Below are 24,867 nucleotides of genomic sequence, written 5' to 3' on the forward strand. Positions count from 1 at the left end.
ATGGACTACTTAAAGTCAAATCTAAGACTAAAGGAACGATAACTTCGAGTCAGAAAAATCTGAATTCAGGATTCAGATTTCCTCTTTATTATTATTCTGTATTCAGATTTTTCCTCTTTATTATTAAGTGAACGTTAACTATAATAATAAAAAGTCTGTGCTTTTTTTCTTTTCTTTTTCTGTTTAGCCTCCGAAACCACCGTAAGGTACTTTACTTCAGAGATGAATGAGGATGTATGAATGTAAATGAACTGTAATCTTGTACAATCTCGGGTCGACCGTTCCTGAGACGCGTGGTTAATTGAAATCGAACCACCAAAGAACGCCGGTATCCACCATCTACTATTCAAATACGTATAAAAGTAACTAACTATCTTTACTAGGATTATTCTCGTCTTCGCAATCGGCTGATTTGCTACGACGAGTTAACTACTAGACCAGCCCGGTGGTCTAGTAGTTAACTCCATTTTTCTGAAAACTGCCACGGATGTCTAATTTTTTTATAAAACAATTTTAATTTGACATGAAACGTTATGAAATACGACTCGTTTTAAAGAAAAAAAGATATAATGTTTTGAAGAAATACCTTTTAAAGAAAATATTTTTATTCAATATTAACTACAATTTTACTAATATATCCTATTCTACACTTCACTTTTTTTTTAATTCAAAAAATTACTTTCATATATCCCTAAACTACAGCTAAACTAGAATCGTTTATCTATCGTAACACTAATTCACGTAAATAAAAAACTGAAGCACAAGTATACAAATATGAATCACTAACGCGAATTCGTAGTTCATAAACGACACAAAAAAAACGAGAAACTTCCACGTTAAGATGGTAGACTTAAAAAATTATTACTGAAAAAGTAAAAAAAAATCAGAAGGTAAAACACCATAAACAATTAACAATAAAAATACTCTTAACTCATCTTGCGAGTAAAAATAACAAATAATACGAGAATAAAACCGTGAGATCTTAAGTAAATATTTTCAACAAAAATGAGCTATTAAAATTATATTTTAAAAATACTAAACTAATTTAAAACCACACCGCCCAAGTAATGATTAAGAATCTATATAAATTAAATATATTCTGACTGAAATTTGGCATAAATAGCGTTTTCGGTAGCGTTACATAGCAATCATTAACGACATTCCTTTCATTATCGTACGTACGATTCCGTGCGCTGACGAATCTTACGTATATCAACATAAGTAAACATAATATACGCTCGCTATCCTCGTCTAATTATTGGTAAATATACAAATTATAATTTTTTTAAAGTAATAAGCTGAAGTAGAACGATTCGTGAAAACATTTAGCTGTGAAATTCCGAAAAAGTCCCTAAGGCCGGTCTAAAATTACAGAAAGGTGTAACCCCAGAGAACAAAATAACATAGTACTTAAAAGTTATACGTACTACATACGTTAAATAAAAGAAAAGATACAATAGATCTCGCATACGTTTACAAATTAACATTTTCCAAGATCTGTTCGTACGCTCGTAGATGAACTTTTCAACTTTTATAAGATAGGTGGATGAAACTCGGCAAATGAATATCCGGATTGCAGTCTCACAAAAAAAAATCTTTTTTAGAGGAATTTTAAAGAAATTTATTGTTTGAAAATATTAATTTATTTTCTAGAAAAACGTCTATATTTACTTGAAAACCCGCTTACTAGTTTTCTGAAGCGTAATTAAAAGAGATAAAACAGGAACAATCTTTTCACACTTACAACTCTTCATTTCCTGTATAAAATAAATTCATTACGATTCTCAAAATTTCTTCGGAGAGAAGCTGCCAAATTGGCGTTTATTTATTTATACTTTTTCTCAACACGGTACATTAAATATACTAATGAAAAAAACTCATAAATGAAAAGGAAAATCATCAATTCAGATAGAATATAACTGTCGAACTTAATATAATTCAATGCGACAAATAATATTAACAAAAATCCGGATTTGTAATGGATAATTAAGAAACAGTCTGTAACACATATGTATGAACAAATCATAATCTGGTCGCCCTTCTCTCGATGAAACATGTAAAACGTGAATCTAGTAAAACAATTAATCGAGTAAACTCGCAACAATTCTTTAAATAATTACCTTTTTCTTTCTTATTTAAATCTTCTATAAAATATTAAAATGCACTCTGTTATCATAAAAACGACACGCTTCAGGCGTAAGCACAATAAAATCTAATACAATCAAAAAGGATCGATACAGAGATTACGTAAGTATCATTACGCATCGACTCGGAGTGAAATCTGTACAATACTCATTGTGTGTTATCTGATTTAATTGTAAAACAAAAGAATAAACTCGTTTACGATGTCATTATATAGGAAGTTCTTCGTAATTAGTATAAGTAAAAACAATGACAGATTATAATTCTGTTTATTACGTAACGTACTACAAATAATCATAATAAATAAAAATAACTACCATGTTGCATTTACTTAGTTTACCCTATACGTTAAAAAAAATAAAAACAAATAAGAAATTTTTTTTATATTTCCTTCGTACGACTAAGTAATTATGAGGGCGTTTCTTGCAGACATTAACAGAATTATTAATAATGTAAAATATAAAAAATCACAGCTTATAAACGGTTGTAAAAGAAAAATTTTAAATACAGTATAGTATTAATTTTAAATACAGCAATGTCATTTACGAACGCAACGATTACCTACCCGCATATTTAACAAACATATTTTAAGCAAATAATCGTTTATTGCAGCTCGACAATTAGTTTTTTGGGAAGAAAACTGTCAGATAGAATGGGTTTTACGAGAAATCTATTCGCCCTAAAGTAAGATAGTAATTATTCTTAAAATCAAAACTCAAATCTGAACGCTACAATTATAGGAAGAAAAACCACGGTCGAAATAAATATTTAAATACGATAAGCTAGGCCCGTTTCAGTATATAGTATCGCAGATTAAAAAATAATTTCTCGAACGACAAACATTTATGTACTCGTATGAAGATAAGCATTAAGCGCACTACATACGTTCAGTACAAACCTTTACCAAAAAATTAAAGCAAAAATCCAAAGAATAATCAGATTTGTCCGATTTAGACATTCTAATATTCACTAATATTTAATATTAACTACTGTTTAAAATTCTACTTAAATGTGTTTGGAACACCGAAAATTTCTCTGGACTTTGACTACTATCGTATTAGTAAAGTACATATATATCCCAGTATCGACTATAATGGATAAAATTATAATTCATTTCTAAGCCTCATATAACCAGATTGCAGAAAAATTTGGCCTTGCAGTCAACGGAAGACCACAATCGGAGCGTCTTATCAGAATCCCAGTAATATAAGATATGACATTCAAATCCCACTAAAAGTAATTACAGTCTGATATTGTGTACGGTCTTGTTTGAGGATAAATATTTTAAAAATTAAGTTAGATTTTCACCCGGTAATAAACCTAAGGATTTAATTTCAACTTTTCGGTATGTTGACGTTTAAGATTTGTTTAAAGATGATAGTTTTTACAGGTTGTTTTTAAGTGAATCTGAAAAAGATTTCTTTTCAGAACTCTTATTCCGAAAGTCTTAATTTTACTTTATCTAATCGTAATTCAAGAAACCATATTTTTATAAAGTAACCAGATTTTTTTACAATTTTGAGGTTTATTTCACAATGACCGAATCTTATCATAATTTTCTATTTTTAATCCTTTTTATCAAAACGTAATATCTCCGCAACTACTCCTAAATGGAACCATTGGATTTGCTTCGTTAAAAGCAATCTCCGATGAAAAGATTTTTTATAAGAATTTTGGAAATGCAATAAAATGCTTGTAGTAGCAGGGATTCATAACGTCGCTTGATTCTTTTCGGGCAGTCAACTATTATAATTACGATGAATTTATTTACTTTCTGTTTAAAAGGAATACGCTAACGGTTAGGAATAGCTAAACATTTATAACAAGAGATTAGAATTTCAGGTGTTACCCAAAAAAAACTAGCAAATTCAACTGAACCTGTCGTAGTAAGGGGTCGTTTTTTTGTGATTTAATTATAATTATTATTCGAGTTTTTTCCATTGCTTATTGGGTTTTTGTATTTTTTGGTTTTGAGGTACTATTTCCTTTTTGCTGTTTAGGGATAACAGTGTAGTAATCTACTAACTGTAATACCGAAGTTAAAAATATATATTTATATAAATGAACCGTGTTCTAATATTAAATAAAAACTTTCAAAAAATGAAGATATTACATAAACTTAGGCGGAAACTTCAATATTTACGTAACTTCAGCTGTTCTAAGCCAAAAAAGATTCGTAATAATCATGTTCCATCGTCCAAAAACACAACTGTTAAGATCATAGGATAGTCAGTTGAAGTTCCCGTTCTTCTGCTAATTCCCAACGGAAGATCGATTAAAAAAGAAGTAAATGATTAAGGAAAAAACAATATGGATTTAAACAAGAAAGTGGTACAAAGGATGTGATCGAGATAAATATTGCTAATAATTACTGGTTATTAGCTAACGATTATAGTATTAGCTAACGAGCTAACAACTATTGGTGAAAACTAGAACGCGGCAAAAAAATAAGTTCACATTTTTATAAATACGGAAAAACCATTATATCATGTAAAATTAGATAAATTAATGGAAATATTAAACTGATGCCGACGGTACATCAAAAAATGGAATCTGAATAAAAAAAACAATGGATACAAAAAAAACAATGGAAACAGGATAGAAAAAGCAAGTGCGTTTGATCTAAGAAGAACGGTAAGGCGAGTACCTTGTTTAATATGTATGTTGAAGATACGATAAAAAAATTGTTTACGAAAAAGACAATAGAAGACGAATGAAGAGATCGGCGTAGAAAGAAGGAATGTTGATGTAAGATTCGAAGATAACATGATATTTTTAAAAAACGATGCGCAAATGGCAAAATTATAAGACGTTATGAAACAACGAAAGTAAACGATAAGAAAACAAAATAAAGAAGATAGGAGATATTAAGCTAATAAATGTGTACATAAAAAAATTTATAACTAAATAAACAATATTCGGGTATGAAAATAGAAAAGTCTAAACGAAATAAAAACTAAAATAGCAACGGGTAGAGATCGTTTAATTAAAAAAAAGTTATTAAGTTATTACTGGCCAATAATAAGGCGCTAGACTTAAACAAGCACCTCGTGAAATGTCAAGTTTTGACTGTACTTCTCTACGGATGTGTAACATGGACTTCCCTTTTATTTCTTAGGAAAGAGAAAAAGGAAAGGCTGGAGGAATTTCAGGCAAACGCTGAGATGTAAAGATTTTGAAGACTGGAGAAAATTAAATAGACAGTAACAAGAAGAGCATAAAATCTTGATCATCACAATTCACAACCGGAGAGCTAATCGATTGACATATAACAGAAAGGTAGATTATGATAGAACTAGATGGATCAGTAGAACCCAACAGGCTGGTCAACTGGTTAACCCGTCATCGTAAATCAGCTGACTTCGGAGTCGAGAATTCTAAAGTTCATATCCTAGTAAAGGCAGTTACTTTTATACACTTTTGAATGCTAAAATGTGGATACCGGTGTTTTTGGTGGTTGGGTTTCAATTAACTACACATCTCAGGAATAGTCGACCTGAGACTACAAGACTACACTTCATTCACATTCATATCATCCTCATTTATCCTCTCAAGTAATATCTTACGGTGGTTCCGGAGGCTAAACAGAAAAAGAAAAAAGATGGATCAATAGAAGGTGAAAAAATGAGGGGCTAGAAAACTTAAAAAAGATCATTATTACCGAATCACATATACGAATTCATTGGACCCGTAATCCTGAGTTAGTAGTGAAACATGAATTAAAAACGAGTCAGTTTTTTATATTAAAAATCGTTAGACTAACAGCGTAATAAATATAGCAAAATAACAGGAATTTTACTAGTCATGTATTACGTTCCGACGAGTTTGATAACACTGATAATCATAATTTTTGTTTCCTAACATGCGATACATGATTTTAATCTGCATTCTGACGCTGAAAACGAATATGAACTCAGAATCTTTTTATCACCCACCATTTTTGAAAAATATTTTTTTTAATTACAGGATTTTTTTTCATTTTTCAACATATATTACGTATTTTAAGCTCCTAAATTGTATTTTGTTATCCCATTATTTTATTAACTTTGTTGTTAACATAATTTGTAAGCTATAAATAAACAATACTAGACAAAGAATTAAATCATATCGTAGTTACATATTATGACATCATATCGAATACTGAACAGTGAGCCTTCATGGACAAGATTAACCATGTCTGTGCAGGTCAAAACATGTAGCTGAAAAAAAATAGCTGTTGTTTGTATTAAGCACTGGATTTAGGAATGAATTAATTTGGTTCAGTGTTATTGCTGTCTTAAGTTTGTTAGCAGTACAGTGTTATAATGCCTCGAAATTGTGTAAATGATGTGTATGCCTTCTGTTATGTATGAGGTGAGTTTACCGTAAAATCAAATAGAAAAAACATTACACCTTTAATTAAAAAAGCATATAATTTGTACTTTCAGTGTAAAATTGTTGATCAGGATAGGAAGTGATCTCCTCATATAGTATGCAGTAATTGCTCTGCATATTTAAGAGGATGGCTGAAAGGTACACGGAAGGCTTTGCCATTTGGTGTATCTATGGTTTGGCGCGAACCAAAGGATCATGTAACTGATTGTTACTCTTGTTTAACAACTGTGTCCGAAATTTCTAAAAAATCTAAACATACTGTAAAATATCCTTCATTGCAATCTCCAATCAGGTCTGTACCAGTGAAATTATTCCAGTTCCTCAGCCACCTGTGAATGTATGTTTCGAAAGCAGCGATGAAGAATCAGGCAGTACTGAAGAAGACAATGATTTTGATTTTTAATTATCTTCCAATAAGTCACATCTTATATCACAAGGTGAATTAATGACTTGGTTGGGTATTTAAATTTATTAAAAACTCAAGCTGAACTGTTAGGATCAAGACTGCAGGGTTGGATTTACTTTTAAAAAACACAAAAATTTAGGTCTTTCGAGGCCGACAAAAAGAACTTTCTCAGTACTTTATTGATGAAAATAATTTGGTTTATTGCACAAATATTGATGAGCTTTTGTTGCACTTAGAACAAGTTCATAAACCTGAGGACTGGCGCCTTTTCACAGATTCGTCCAAGTAAAGTATAAAAGTGGTTCTACTACACAACGGTAACAAATATCCTTCGATACCAATCGCTTATGGTATTAATTTGAAAGAGACATACGATGTGATGAAAGACGTCCTTGAAAAAATAAATTTAAAAAAACATAGCTGGAACATACGTAAGTGGTGATTTGAATTATAGCTATTTTGTTAAGCATGTAGTTAGGCTATAATAAGTACATGTGTTTTCTTTGCGAATGGGACCAGCCGAGCTAGGGATAAACATTATGTTATCAGAGTGGAAGAAACAAGACAACTTAACTTCAGATGGGAAAAATATTCATGAGCCCTTAGCTGAACCCAACAAAAATATTTTTATCCCCTCTCCATGTCAAGCTAGGACTAATAAAAATTTTGTAATAGCAATCCCGGATTTTTGTAAATCAGGCAGAAATTTCCGAACGTAAGTTAAGGAAAAATTAAAGAAGGAATATTTGTTGGTGCTCAAATAAGAAAGTGGGTCAAATGATGATGTATTTAACTCAATGTTAAATAATGTAGAAAATGCAGCTTGGGCTTCATTTAAAGACGTTTGCAAAAATTCCTCGGCAAAACAGTTATCCGACAATTACCACGATATTTTTAATCAACTTCTTACTTCATACAGAGCTATGGGATATAATATGTCTTTGAAAATACATTTACTCCACTCACATCGGTTTTTCCCCCGGACAACTTCGGAAACTTAAGTGACGAACACGATGAACGTTTTCATTAAGACATTTCGGTGATGGAAAGCCGTTTTAAAGGAAAATGTAATAATAGCATGCTAGCCGATTACTGTTGGGACATTAATTCGGGTTATGCCTGAGGCTATTTATAAAAGAAAAGCATCAGCAAGATCACTCTAACACAGGTACGGCCATGTAAAATTATAAATTTTACACATTTTAGCTATATTTTCCCTCAATTTTTTTTTTTTGAAGCGTAATTTATTTAAAATTAAAGGTGATGGAAAAATTGTATTTACAGATCTGTAATGTACGCAAAAAAGCAATTCAAGAAATGGTATCACACTTAAGAGAAATAGTAAAACACATCTTTTTTTTGTGTATGGTTGTAATCGCTTCAAAATATCGGTAAAAATTCTAGTTTAGTCTTATTTTATTCCCCGAATACTATTCTTTTAAACTAGCCATTTGATTTCTAAAATTAGCTTCAAAGCAAAACAAAGAATCTCATTTTTAAACAAACTCGATTTTACGTCAGCGAGAAACGAGCAAAAAATTTGAAAATATTCTCTACCAGCAGTTTATCGGTTTAGTTAAAGTAATAGTCGTTTCAATTAGGAACGGCTAATTTTTAATAAATAAAAAACCTTTCATCTTCGTCTTGATTAGAAAACGAGAAGAGTAATGAAAAATAATCGTTTATATGTAGTGGATGGAGCAAAATTTTTATTTAAACGTGATGAAATAGTTCGCGCCGGTACTCTTTTGACTATCCTTGTCTTCTAAGCAGCAGTTAAAATCGGTAAATAAAGCTGCTTTATAACGCAGTCATTAAGTTTTCCTACTTAATGTAGATTTTTAACAGAACTCAGTCTTTCAAATATTACAACATCCTCGGCGAAATAAGGGCTAATGTTAACTGAAACGACAGTCATAGACGTTTACATCGAAACGACCGTACCGATCTTTTAAATTTTTAATACAACAATTTCCGATTGAAATATAGCTACTGAAAGCAAAATGATAATTAATACGTCATATTTTATTTCTTTTACGAGTTTCACATGTGCATAAATTGGAGTCTGTTTATAAATTAAGGTACTCGTAAAGAATACTTATTTTTTATAGTTTTTCTTCAGTTTTTTGGCCAAAAAAATTAAGATATGACAAAATTGCACGGGTTAATATAAAATAATTGCGAAATAAAAAACCCATATCTTACAACTGAAGACAAAAGCAGGAAATAAGTCGTGTCATTGATAGGAATAATTTTAAAAAATTCAGCTATCAAAACCTTTGTTCGAATAGAATTATTAATGAAAAGAAAAAATTGAGGTAAGTAACTACAATGTAAACAGTAAAATTCGAAGGCACGAACCACTACAGAAGACAATTTTCATTGGAGGCAACCGACACGAATATCATCTTTCTATTAAGTCTAAAAGTTTTGAAACATTATAACTGTAATTAGGTAAAGGTATGCGGTTTTAAATTGCAGAAGGTAATATTATATAAATTAAAGTAAAATGAAAAATCTTAAAACGAAGAGAGGGAACAAAAGAAACATTGGGGAAATCGAGCGAAGTTTATATCACCTTTAAATAAATTATTTAGAAAGATAAGTATAAACACGGGTTTTCTACTCGGTCAGCATTGGTTTGCGACTGAAACACATCCATCATAGATAAAAATAAAGTACAGTGACGTATATAAAAATAAATAACGAAAGGTACAGTAACCGAACGCTTTTATCACTAATAACTGCAAAGTTTCTTCACACCGGCTGAAGCTGCACAAGTCACACAAACTACTTTCATTTAATACAGGAAATTAAATAATATGAAAAATAATTAATTACATTTTTAAAAAATACATATATATATATATATATTTATATATACAGACACACACACAAAAAAAAACGAATAAAATAACAGCACCGACACTTCGCTATCACAAGCGACTCGAACTGACTGACAGTAGGTAGGCTGGCAAGCAGGCGAGCCAACACCAGCGGTCTCACCTGCTGCAGCGGATACATAGTGGTGGGGGATCCTATACAAGCCACACCTTTACACTCGCTACTTCAACAAACTGTTACTGGATAGGATATTTTTTCAAGCCGACGATGTGCTGTTGACCAAATAATTCATTCTTTATAATAAAATCTAGAACGATCATTTAGATAAATTTTTAAGCAAAATGTGAGCTAATAACTGGTGTTAAGAGAAACATCTAACGTTCAAGTAATTAGGAATCTCATTAAAACGTTTAACGTAAAATTCATTTCAAACACGTACGACTTGACTTAAACATTCTACTGCTGGCGAAAGAAATAAAGACAACGTTTCCAACGTATAAATAGTACAATTCTATCGTTACCTAAACCTATAAATTCTCATAAGCGATAGCGTGAAATTTTTAAATCTTTTACGGTTCCGTATTCCAACACATGTAGAAACAAACTTACACCCTCTTCTCATCATCGGATAGAAAAATATAACAAAAACTAAGTAAATATTTACTATCTAAATATACATATATGTAAATATATAAAAAAATAAGTAAGTAATATACTAACTAAATCTACTGACAAAAATGAAACTAAAAGGCATAACAAAAATTCCAAATCAATTCATGGAATCAACAAAATAGTCTACGTACTCCCAGAACACAGAGACAAAGATCTACGGTAGCATCCCTCAGAAACTGATGGTAACGTCTGTAACATCTCAAGAAGATCCTGGAAATTGAAAGGTACGAAGAAAGGACTACTTCAAACGACCGAAGCTACATTTCTCAAATGCCACCGTCCAAACCGGTTCCCATAGATCACCAAAACTAGATACCTTTTTTCCCGGCCTGCATTCGTAATTTATTTTTTACTAATCTTCGATCGCGCCTAACTTAAAAAATAATAGCAATACAAACAAAACAAACTAAATAAAATCGGAGCAGAGAAGCAAATTATCTTCGTTATTTGGGACTGCGTACTCGTTTCAAGACTTCCAATGGAGTGGCCTTGAATTAATTTTGCAGCGGTTACCCGTTCAGATTATCAAAACCAGACACCACCATTTTATATATTTTACCAAAGTTATAATAAGATTAACAAGTCTGGCTTTCGAGCACCGCCAGAAAATCGGGTTTACAATTCATTATTTACCGTTGAAGAAGTCGTTAGAAATAGAAACATCAGTAAACTCTTCCTTCAAAAAAGGAATACTGATAACGAATACAGAAACTGAATATTCTTGGAACCGAATTCAATGAAGACAAAACAATAGATCAACAAAATTCATCATTTCACAGTAAATAAGTTCGAAGTCCATTCAACAGTAATCTGTAAATATTTAACTCTAAAACGATCTAAATTCACCGAATCGATTCTTCACGATACTTTTGTTTTTTTTTTTTTAATCGCACTGTTAAATATTTTTCATAAAAACTATATATATATATTATTAAAACAACATAGCTAATAAACGATCGACTAATATTCAACAGCGACAACCTTTATTTCTAGGCCGACAAAACAATATTGTGGCTTTCAGTACTAATTATCTTACGAAATACAACATGCTTTTACAATATTTACATATTCATATTTCCTTATCGAACATAATAATCTGGGGTTTTATCATCGTAGGACGTACGAGGCGATGAAAGTAGGTGAAGAATTGACAGATTCTACGTAGGATATTTATTACCCGATAGGCGTGAAGAAATAGACTCCCGTCCTCCTATAACAAACATATATGTAGGTTCAAGAATATAAATAAATAACTAAGGCGACAATCGCTTTAATATTAACGATAAACAAACTATGTCGGTCAAGGTAGAGTAATTCTTCAATTTACACAATAAAATTATAGAAACACTAAAAATGGTCTCCACTAATGCCAAAAGAAATAAACAGCCGACTTTGTACGACTTTTTTTTTCTCAATAAACCACATAATATTTATTGCGTAATAAAAGTTATATTAGGCTAATATGTGGAAATTTGTGCGGAATATTCGAGTAGACTTAGATGAACCCAATCTTATACGTAATCTATGCCAAATTCAGTTAGCTTACAGAAACCCACCGGGTTGGTCTAATGGTGAACGCGTCTTCGCAAATCAGCTGATTTGGAAGTCGAGAGTTCCAGCGTTCAAGTCCTAGAAAAGGCAATTACTTTCATAAGAATTTGAATACTACATTGTGGATACCGGTGTTCTTTGGTGATTGGGTTTCAATTAACCACACATCTCAGAAATGGTCGACCTGAGACCGTACAAAACTACACTTCACTTACACTCATACATAGCATCCTCATTCATCCTCTGAAGTAATACCTGACGGTGATTCCCGGAGGCTAAACAGGAAAAAAGTTAGCTTATAGAGTTGACGTAAACAAACCGCGCGTATTCACGAACATCTCAAAATTGAACACGAGAACAAGAGTGATCATATGTAAAGATCAAGGATTTTAATAGAACTGGAAGACATAATATCATAAATTTATATGCGTTTGATTACACGAGTACTATATGACTTAATTAATTATACGGAGACTAGTACGAGTAATGATTATTATGTTGTATATAGATACGGCCGCGTTGTGAATCGGCACTGATACAAGAGACGTGACTCGCAGAAACATGACGAATCACTAATACAAACGTACGTTTGTTTATTCTTCATTCTAGAAGCTAACTGACTACAGTATAATTTATTGCCGCACAGTAATTACGCGGGTTAAAATCAAACCGATCTACATATATTAAGTAAAAGATATAATAATAACATTTATAAATGCCTTTTCCTAATAATCTAAAACAAAATTAAAAAGAAATTACCAGAATAATGAAACAAAGAATTTGAATCTTTATCGGGAAATTCTTTTCCACCGTCAAATAAATTATATATACATCATTTGTAAACATTCCAACAAGAAAATTCTGGGATCTAGTATAAGACCTAAGGGTATTGTATTATTAATACAAGCGACTGACATTTATTTGATTGTAATGACATTTTTTTTGCTTTTAAAATTCTTTACGACATTAAAAAAATTTATAATTTTGCACATACCGAAAAATGCACACTACTTTTCGTTACCCCTGTACCGCATATAGCCGCTGCCCGATTATAAAAATTTCATCGCATATTCATCATAAATGTAAATCTAACTTGCAGATGACCATTACGTTGTTCAAACTCTGTTGTATTAAAACTTTTAAATTAATTGAATCCGAAATAAAAATGAAGAACGTTTTAATAATTATTTTAGAGACTATTTTTCGTTTGCAAAATTTACAGATGCAAACAAGAAATCAGATTCACAAAACACAAAATCAGATTCCCCCGTTCATCACTTACCTCCTGAAACCCTGATCCTAGAAAAAATTTACAAAATCAGAAATATTAGTAATGATCCCTTAGGGATTAAATAGATTTTTTATAAACGCAAAATTTCACTCGCTCATTACAATATCTCCAAAACCCCTGTTCCGGGGAAACTGAAATTTCGCTATTCCCGATTATATTCAAGGCATCTGCTAAGAATTTTTTTTTTAATTCGATCTCAAACGAGTTGAATGCAGGAAAACCGAGCAAGTTCGACAATGTTTATCATCGATGATAGCGAGGGACTATTTACCCGGTAGACTATTTTCCTTCTGAACTTTTGAACTTCTGAAGAGATGATAGTTTTGATTACTGACGGCTGTTCCAGAACACGGTCTCCTGACAGTCTCCGACTCGGAAAACGCAAATGCAAATATAATCCACATGTAAATATGGGATATAAGTTAAGGCGGTCAAATAAGTTGTTACTCTTATGTTTGAAACATACATTTTTTTATTCAAGAGAACGTTATTGGAACTATCTCCTTTAAAGAGTATACTTATTTCATCGATTTTTAAATATAAATGCAAAAGATGTCGTAGCGTAGAAGTTTTGAAAGAAATCTGTTTATTACAAAAAGCGAGTTACAATAAGGTAAGTGGGTATGTCATCACATTCATAAATTCTTACCTAAAAGTAGATATAGATGAGATAATCAGTCGGCGAGTAAAAATACAGTAAAGTCAGTATTAATGATTTGAATAATTTGTTACCATTTTATTTCATTTCTATCTGAACTACATTCATTTAATAAAGCACAATACCGATTAAAAAATAATGCGGAATTTATATAATTCTGTCAACTGAATCTTTTATCGCTTAAAATTGAAGTTTTTATTTTAAATGGAAACAACCTCAAAATCGGAAATCTAGTAAAAATCGTACTCGATAAATTAACTTTCTAATCTGTTACAAGAATATCATTGTAACCGCTTAGGAAAACTGAAAATCAAATTAATTTGCGATTTAAAATGTAAAATAATAAATATAGTTAATTAAAATATAGTTACTTTTAGTTAAAAAATAACCTTATTCCATTATTGCAGGCAGTATACAATTACAACCAACGGTCACCCAAGAGAAAAGGAAATTTTAAAATACTTCAGAATTTTTTCGATTTTTATTACGGCTGAGACACTTTCAAAGCACATAACTAGAGGAGGAGGTAGCAGTCACGAATTACCTTTTTCAGTCTAGGAGTAATGATGTGAGGCTGTCATAAAATAAAATATCCCCTGTAATTTGGTGGACTGGTAAATCGATACGGAAACACAAGTGAAGGCGTTTTGTTTCCAATTTTCTACAGTTAGTGTAATATAGGAATTCGTTTATTCTTCTAAACGGTACGCTATTTTCTTATTTCTTAGATCAGGTCTCCTAAAACGGTTGGTTTACCGCAGAATATTAAATGCAAACGTTTCCTAAAAAGAAATACATAATTCTCAACTCCAAATTTAATCGACCAGTTACATAAAAATCTAACTTAGTAGGATCATGCCACTGAATAATTAAATGCCACCGTTATCCTAACGCTTTTTATTCTAAACGTTAAAAAAATCAGCATTCGCCTGATAATTCGATCTTAATATTCCTAACACGACCCCTATTCGATGTAGACATCCTGAGCAAGTTCCACCACAGTCAACTAGATTTTTTAAAGTTCGGTTTTGGTAAATCAATAAATAATTCAAGACCTAGTTTTAAAAGGTACATTATAAGAATGATTTTCAGCAATTCTAAATTTAATAATTACAAAAAATGTGCCGGTGAAAGATTCTTTAAATTCTCAACACCTTTTTAGCTCGGTTTATCTTTTTGCGTGAAATAAGGAAGATAATGTAAAGTTAAAAAATAATAATAACCGTTCACAAATAATAATAAATAATGAATTGGTTATTTCTGTACCGCAGTAATTTATCTATACAATCAAACATTACATCGTCAGTGGCTTAAGCTTCCCGTTATGATTTTAAAAATGTAGTGCGTTATATGGCTACAGCATATAAAGACCACAGCATAATATCGATGGCTGATAGATAATCTATTACCTTTAACTGGATTTGAATGTCCTCATTGTCAGTATAACTTTGGTCATTGGGATTTAAATTACCGTTCCTGATAAAATAATTGACCGTAAAACCTTTAGAAAAGAGGAAAATCTCCAAATAGAAGAAACATAAACTCTTCTTTATCTAAATATTTCAACAGCATTACGTCGTGGATAAACAAAACTATCTCGTTCTCATTAAACAACTTTAGTAGTCGCATTACATCTTTGCCGATGAATGTGAAGGTTGTAACAAAATTCATTATAAAATTACACTTCTTAACAAAAGTAAGAAATATAAGATGATCTTATTTTATTCATAAATCGCTTTTCTGTTGATCTATGAAATTACTATCTTCTTAATTTATTACAAAAACGGATTGAAAAACTATAGTAACTGTTACCTATTTCTTAACCTAACTCCACCCCAATATGATAAGCGAATAGTATTGTTAAATATGTAACTTTACTGCTTGTTTACTATCAAATCATTTCTCGGTTCCACCAATAATTCGGACACTCTTGAACTAAGGTATTTTGGTTATCGGCTTTTTCACAGGTAATGATTATTTCCATCATTATTATTATTAAAAATAAAAAACTTAAGATCTTAGCTGTAAATTGGAGGGGAAAATGCGGTTTTTTTTCTTTTTGTAAACAACTCATTGAAATGTATGTTAATTTTTAAATAGCAAATCAATCGATTTTACACTCATTAAATTTGTACAACAAAATTAGGAAATAAATAAAACTGTATAATTACAGTATAACCGCGACTAAAAACTTCAATAGCCTTTAAAAACAATCGGTTAAAAGCAATGAAATGTGGTATTCACTTCATAAAAGAGAAACATAAACACAACCGCCATCTATGAAACCAACTGAGAACTGACGACGAACAACGGGTTGTCCGTGTAACGAATCGTCAAGTAGATTTGCACAGAATGCAGTATTTCGCTAAATGTAGTACGTTGTTCGACGGCCAGTGGCACAATAATTCTAAAAACCATTATTCTACATCATTTCATCCCAACACATAAAAAACACACATTGCATAAGGTTTTTAAATTTTTAATTAACATGTTTTTAATAGTTAATCGTATTTACAACAGACACAGGCCAAGCAAAAAAAGCACCATTTCAGAGCAGTGCTTAGTGAAATGAGAAAGCTAGCAACACTGAAAGCTGTGACTTGTTTGCCTTCCTTACCTCCTTCCAAAGCAAAAAATGAATGCAGAAACAGAAAACAATGAGAAAATTGTGATAACAGAATGAAATAATGTAGTACTATATATGTACAGGTGTTCACGTGCTAATAGTTCCTTCCATAACAATATGACAATAGTTCAGAAAACTAACAAATAAGCTATCATTTATAAAAATTACTAATGTGTGTGACAATGTTAGATATTACAGTTAATTCTTTTAAAACATATTTTTTATACACTGTAAATGAAAAACATATTTGAATGTTTCAATACTTTTTTATTTAAGTAATCCACTCCAATAGTTTTTACAGGAACAATAATATCATTCAACTTTTTTTTAATATCTGATCAGTTTTACAAACACTAATTATAAATAATACATTAACAATAACAATTAAAAAATATATATGTCACCAAATAAAAGGCCAACCCATTACTAATCATAGCAATACTGTAATTATTATTAGGTGATTAGCTGAATAGGTTTTCATATAAGTCTTCATATAGAAACAATCTGACAAATTAATAAATGTAGTAATTTTCATAAGTTCACAAAAGAAGACCCTGAAAATCATAATAAATTTATTCTCAATATTTACATACATTACTTCAAACATTCATGTGATGTAAAGTGATAATTTAACATGTTCTTCAGAGAGGAATCAGACCAAGCCAAATACTAAACCTGCTACTTTCATGTTAGGAATGATTATTTTAATGACAAAATTTCAGAACTGAAATTTTCAAAAACAGTAGTACAATTTATAAATCTTAAAATCTTTATTGTCTAATAAAATATTGCCTTTTCACATGTAATACAATCTATTTAATGCCCAGACCAAAATTTATGTAATACATAATATGACGGATGTAACAACATAAGACAAATTCATAACACAAAAATAAAGAATACATAATGAAGTGTATATACGTTTAAATATTAATTGCAACTTGATTTTAAGGCATCAACCAGTATAAGACTAAAACTTGTTCGCTGATTGAGGCAGGAGCCGTGTATAATTTAAAAAGAGAAATACCGCACAAAGAAAAAATCCTTTAACTCTTAAATCCTTCAATACAAAAACGAAGAAAAAGAAATTCATACATAACACATACCATTATGGTATGTGTAATGTTATTCAGGTTTTTACATCTGCGGATATATTAATGCTATATTGATTGTTGATTAAATTATAGAGAATGTTATTAATTAATTTCAGGCCAATATAAATTAGCTGCTTTCAAATTGCAGTCAAATCAGATATATAACAGCAGTATTTATTTTAATTATTTCTAGTATTATAAACTATGTTATTGATTATCTTTAAGTTATTCTAATACTAAGAAAAATATTTGATGATATTGTTTAGTTACAGAACTGATTTATTCTAGTAACTGAATTCTTTAAATATTAGGTTCATTGTATAGATTCTGGGTTTATTAAAAATCAATTTTATAATCATTTTTCGCAATGAAAATAGGGCAGTCATATGAGTATTATTATTTGTACCTCCCAATACAAATAAGCTATACTGAAAAACAATTGTTCAATCGCATAATAAATCACCTTCCATACACAGATGTTCACAGTTTGTTTTTTATTTTATAAAACTTACACGATATAAATTTCAATCGTTCACATATAGAAGTAATGTGAGACTTCCATTTACAGTTTTTGTCAATGTTTAGACCCAAATATTTTATTGTCTTAATTTTTTCATTTCTGGACAGTTATATGTATTAGATAGTCTTAAATTAAGAATATTACAATTTTTAAGTGAATATTCAATATTTAATTGATCTGAGATTGGTTACTAACATTGACTGAAAGTAATATATTTAGTTTTTTTTATATTTAAACTTATAGTCCAACCAATCCTTCAATAGTGAAATGTCATTTGATGCCATACCATAAACTTGATGTCATGAATTATTATTAAAAATTAGAACTTATCAACTTCAAAGGAGATATTTCTCCATTGTTCAAGTTTAAGTAAGTCAATCGCATACAAAATGTACAGAATAGGTGATAACACAGTTCCTTGTGGTAGTTCACATGTTGATAACGACTCTGTATGAAACACTACATGAATCATTTAAAATTAAAATTTGGGATCTGTGTTGGAAGTAATCACAAAATAAATCGAATGGTACTCCTCTTATTCCATAATGTTCGAGCTAATCTATTAAAATTTTATGACATATAGCATCAAAAGCCTTGGTGAAGGGAAGGAAAATTGCTAATGTTTTTTGTTATTGTTTAAGTAATGTGAAACTGTTAGTGAAGAGAATCAAAGCATCATCAGGATTTTTACGTTTTTGAAAGCTAAATTGATTAAATTCTATGATTTTGTGTAGATCTAAAAATTTACTCGTGTTTTATTAATTTTTCCATAATTTTCTATAAGTTGTTTAAAAGTGATGGGCCTTAGTGCTTAGGATTTTTTTGGGTTACCTGACTTAAATAATGAATTAACTAGTTTAAGTATAGTTGGAAATATTCGATTTTGAAAACATGTATTAATAGTGATAGAAAATAGTTTTGTAATGAACAGGACTATTTCTTTTAAAGTGAAATTGTTAATACCACTAGTACCTCAACTAACATTATTCTTTAAACTGTGGATCACCACATTTATATCAGATGTAACAGAACAAAAGAAGAAAGAATTTACAATACTATTTTTATGTTTTTTATATTTAAACGTAGGAAGATCATGATATTTTGGTGTTTTATCAGCATATGTTTTCCCCAGTTTGATGAAGCAGTTATTTGAATTATTAGAATTTACATCAATATCTTTATTTTCAATGGCATTACTATTTATAAGTTCATTAATAATATAAGACTTTTTTTTTATGCATTATAAACACATTTATCCAGTTTGTTTTTATAGAATCAGTTTTAATATGATTAATTAATCTGTTTAATAAGTTTCGATATTTTATATAATGTTTTAGGTGAATGTTAAAAGATTCTTATTTTGATTTTTTTGAGATTTTATCCTTTTTAATGATGAAGTAGTTTATGACATCTTGTTGGTTTATCCATGATTTTAGGGGTTTTTTCTTACAGGTTGGTTTGATCACTTTAGTAAATAGACTTTAGAACTTTTTAAAATGGAAACAAAGTTTTCAATCTTAAGTGTTAACGAAAATACAAGTATATTCTGCAGAATTATTTATACTCTCACTTTTCTCGTTCTAGATATTTTTTGAGTTCATCTAGATAATTTTTTTTTATTATGGGTATAGTAGGTTTGCATTTTAGGTTAGTTTTGTTTACAGAGTGCAAAGTAGTTGCAAAATAATTTGTAATACTTATCTTAAAGATATTCCCAGATTTTGATTCACCTGAACTATCTGATCTTTGAAAAATATGTGATCAAAACATGATGCTACAACTCCATTAATTCTAGTGGGTTTGTTAATGTAAGATATAAATCCATTTCTACTTCAAACATTCAAATATTCCTTAACAACAGGATTATTATGATATTTAATAGTATTCATATCACCTACATGCTAAATAAATTTTTATTTCTTGGCAATTTACTTACATAATTATCTAAATTAATAACAATTTTCTGCTTTACTGTTTGGTAATCATTAAATTGCTATTAGTTGTATCAAATTAGTTTTATCAAATTCTATTACAACATTTACTACATTTTCTTTAATCAAATCATAAATAACATTATACTGTTAATTCTCCTAATATACATACAGATACCACCGCTTTTATTTAGTTCGGAGGTCATATTAATTAATTACTCTTTAGTCAAACAGCTTATAATTAAAATTCATGTCTCTGTAAGTTAAAAATCATGTCAAATAAAAATTAAGTTAATATTATTTAGATTATCATATATAATATTAAGAAAATATCAAAATTTTTACTAATACTTCTCATATTCATATTACAATAATCAAGTCATTTGATTCTTTAATAATTGTGAAATATAGTTAAAAGTCTTCTATTTTACCTCGTACAGGTTGATCAACACCTACCACATCACATAGATCATTATAATGATTCATATTAGACATAAACATTAAAAAAACGCTGTTGTAATAAGTGCATAAAAAGGGCAGATTTCTAGTTTTAGTTAACCTTGAAAACGTACCGAAAAATCCTGTTTTTTGCCTTAAACTGTGATTCTTGTAAACCGATTTGCTTGAAAACCAATAGAGCTTTACTCCCAATAGGTTTACATCACCACACTAAGAACGTCAAAACTGGTTAAGATTTGGGTCAGGTACAGTGGGCAAAATAATCTTATACATATTATATAAACACTGCAGAGTCATGTTCAGGAGACTTCAAAATGTAAAGAAAACTGGTTATTCATACTCCCAACATCCTTAGAAAATCTGATCAGGTACAGTAGCAATTTCTAAATGTTCTTTAGAAATCCATTAAAAAAAAATTATTGTATTATTTTTTAAGTATTTAAGTTTCTCAGTTAAGATACCAAAACTGAATCAAAAACACTTCTAGTGGCACATAATTAAACATTTAATTTATTATATGTTATCATTTATTTAAATATTAGCTGACAGTATTAATAAAGGTATTTTGTATGCTTCACCAGTGCTGTATAGGTTTTGTATAAAACAGTTGATGATCATCAAACTGTCTTATATCTTAAAATAATTTATTCTTAAGAAAATAAAAGGAAATGAATAAAAAAAAATACACTCAGTAGAACGAAGAAAAAAAGCTGATAATGTACCCAAAAACCCCATTTTTTGCCTCTAACTCTGGTTCCTGTAAACAGATTCACTTGAAAATCAATATGGCTCTACACATGTATATGTAAATAAACATGACGTGGCGAAGTAGTGATTTATAAATTCTTTGGAAATCTGCTAATAAAAGACAGATTAAAGATTAGTACAAATATAAATATCTAAAGTACAGTTATTCATTATCATTTATATCATTATTTATAACATAAGTAATTTTATTTTGCTCGAGATCATTCATATTTACTCGTAGAATTCTTTCTGCTCTACTTTTAATCTTTCCTTATAAAAACTTTTCTCTTTTTAACCTGTATGAATTTAAAATTTTCCTTACAATGACATGTTTTGTTTCATGAAGTAGTTTATGGTGATAGGTTTCCCCTTTATGTAAACTGGGTAATCAGGTAGGTTTTGGTTAATGTGCATAGATCAGAGTGTATCTGTCGAGTTGCATCCATTTTTCTTCAGTTCCTCACAATATTTCTCATATCCCATTATTAAAGCATATTTAGTTGCTGTATTGCAGAAGGATAGTATGATAGCTGGCACTTAGATTTTACTAGATGATAAACAGTACCCACCAGGTTAGTCTAGTGGTAAACTCCTCATTGCAAATTAGCTGATTTCGAAGCCGAGAGTTCTACGTACAGGAGAGTCCTAGTACAGGACAGATTTGAATACTAGATTGTGGATACTGGTGTTCTTTGGTAGTTGGATTTCAATTAATCACACATCTCAGGAATGGTCAACCTGAGACTGTACAAGACTATACTTCAATTATGTTCAAGCATATCATCCTCATTCATCATCTAAAATAATACCTTACGGTGGTTCCAGAGGCTAAACAGAAAAAGAAAAAAGATGATAAACAGTGTACAATATTAATATTAGACTGTGTATTTTTGATATTTAGTAATTGTGCAATTACTGTTATTTTTTCATTTACAGTTTCATTTTTCATCCCCGGAATTCCATGTATTTCAATATTGTTTGTTTGAGTATATTGTTTGATTTCAAATATCCATGTTTCCATACCATGTTTCCTTACCAGTTTTCAGTTCATGATGTTCTTTTTATAGAATTTCATAATTTTGGTGAATTCATTATATTTGCAGATCTATGTAAATCAGATATATGTTGGTTTATTTTATGTAATTTCATCTTTAGAATATTTAATTTGTCTTTTTACAATTCAAATTTCCTCATTTGTTGCAGTTTTTTAATTTCCTTCAATAATTCCCCCTTAAAATCATTTGAGTTGCACCATTTTGTCTAAACCCAGCTTATTGTTCTGTTTACATGTAGAACACTTCCACCTCAATCATGTTTCCTTAGACAGTTTTTTGAAGTTTTTTTTACTAAAATTTACGTAGCCATAATAAAAATGGATTCACAAACAGAACAATTTAATAAATTTTTTTGTCCACTACTTTATTACATTTTAACCATGCACATTTTTGCATAATTAATGTAATAAAAACATTTGTAACAACCAATACAAATTTTACTGAATTAAATTAAATCGGAGAGCAAAAACTTACTGCCAGCCAAATGATTAAGAGCAATAATAAATACGCCTGCTTGACTCGATAACTCGGCCTCTACTGAATCTCTATGTTTAGCAACTGCGAGGACTTTCTTCAAAATGATTAAAAATTACTTAATTCTATATCTGAATAACATAAAATTTCAATCTTGAATTTCAAATAAAATAGTTCATACAATTTTGACAAAAAGTTTTAAAATTACACCAATGCAAGATAATAAATTACTACTACAGTTGTTTCACCTGTAACTAATGTTAACAAAAGTCAAAAATTAACTTTTTTATAATTGTAAAATTCCCATGGCAGTTCAATTTTTGGTAATATAAATATTACAATGCACCTTAAATGGAAACATTTTTAAAACCATGATATTAATTCATCATACAATCTTAAAGTTTGCACATGTGAATGGAATATGTAATGGAATATTTATTAAAATTTAAAACGTTTAAACCACTAACTGACCCAAATTAAATAAATATAAATAAAATGCAGCGAGTAAAACTACACATTATGACATTACATTTGTTCCTAAGACAATGTAATCAATTCTGTTTCAATAGTATAGCTCATTCTCTTTATGTTGAATAGGTCATAAGAAAAAATTTATTCTACTGTACTTGAAACCTGTTTCACATTATAACTAACACTAATTATGTATAAAATGAGCTAAATCTTCTATAAATATGAACTAAATTAAAGAATGTAAAATCCTGAGTTATCAGTCTCAAAGATGTTATATAATGATGTGCTGATGATCTGCAAAGATATCATGGAACAGGCATCTACATATCAAATATCAAACACAGTTAAGAATCAATACAAGCAAATCTTCACAACATAAATAAGAAAAGGGAATAATATTGTTTGTTTACAGCCAAAAATTATAAAGTAAAAAAAAAGTGAAAATACAGGAGGTAAACAAAATTTCAGAACACCTCTGAGAATTAAAAGTTTTTTTTGTAACGCAAATGGCACATTATAATTATTAGTAAATTATTTAATAATGGCATGTTATTAATTATCCCACAATATAAAATCTAAATAAAGAAGTGAGCAGAACATGGTTTGCCTGCATCAGAATCTTATATGAAGTTGTAAGTGGAGTCAAATCAAAAAGAAAATTTATTTATTTTTTTTTAAATTTATAATAAACACATTATTGCAATATTTAATCACACTGCAAAAGAGATTACTTTATTTAAGCAAAGAGACTGGCTGATTTTATAAAAAAATAAATATTATGATACATAATATTGCAGATATTTGTGACTTTTAATTCTTTTAATAATTCATACATGATTGTGATAACAAGTACTGAATTAGAAGTTTTTTTTTATACTATGCTTAAATTATATAATACAGTTCACAACAATTACATAGTACCAAATTTTTAAATTATACACAGACACATGCACGCACACATAAATGAAAGTAATTTTTATTTAAAGTACAAGGATTAAAAATAAAGAAATTTCTAATCACCCATAATTACATATTTATATAACTTAAACTAAAAATACATATTTATAAAAATAATAAATATGAAATGATATTGTGAAGTTATTCGATACTATTGATAAATAAGTAACCACATTACCACAACATAAGACTAAATTGAATTTAAAGGTTACAAGACTAGTTTCCTGCCAATAAAGTTTTGCTATTGTTTCTTTAGCATTTTATTTTCAAGTTGTACACATGGTATATCAAAAACAAATTAGGGTACACATGTTCCATTGAAACATACCATGTAGCTCAGAAACAGATGTACAAAATTGGAATTCAAATTTTACACTCTTGAAGACAAAATTATAAACTAACTTAACATTATAGAACATTAATGTTTCAGTTATAAGCAGTAATAGTAAATTATATAGGCTCAAATCTCTTGTTTAAGTTCTCATATAGTAATGAAATGATCATAAAACTTAATCCTCTGATGCGTATAGCAGAGAGGAGTCTGGTATGATCAATGATCAACACAGTCCATGATACAGCCAACAAATTACATGGC

The 24,867-nt window shown here is 29.6% G+C and overlaps 1 protein-coding gene across 30 annotated transcripts in view; it reads right to left on the reverse strand.

Moving 5' to 3' along the window:
• Positions 1–24,867, reverse strand: part of shot (dystonin-like protein short stop) — a 644,960-nt gene that overhangs the window by 360,447 nt on the left and 259,646 nt on the right. The gene's annotated exons all lie outside the window — the stretch shown is intronic.

The sequence above is a fragment of the Lycorma delicatula genome, chromosome 1 (genome assembly GCF_047948215.1).
Source record: "Lycorma delicatula isolate Av1 chromosome 1, ASM4794821v1, whole genome shotgun sequence".
Taxonomy (NCBI): domain Eukaryota; kingdom Metazoa; phylum Arthropoda; class Insecta; order Hemiptera; family Fulgoridae; genus Lycorma; species Lycorma delicatula.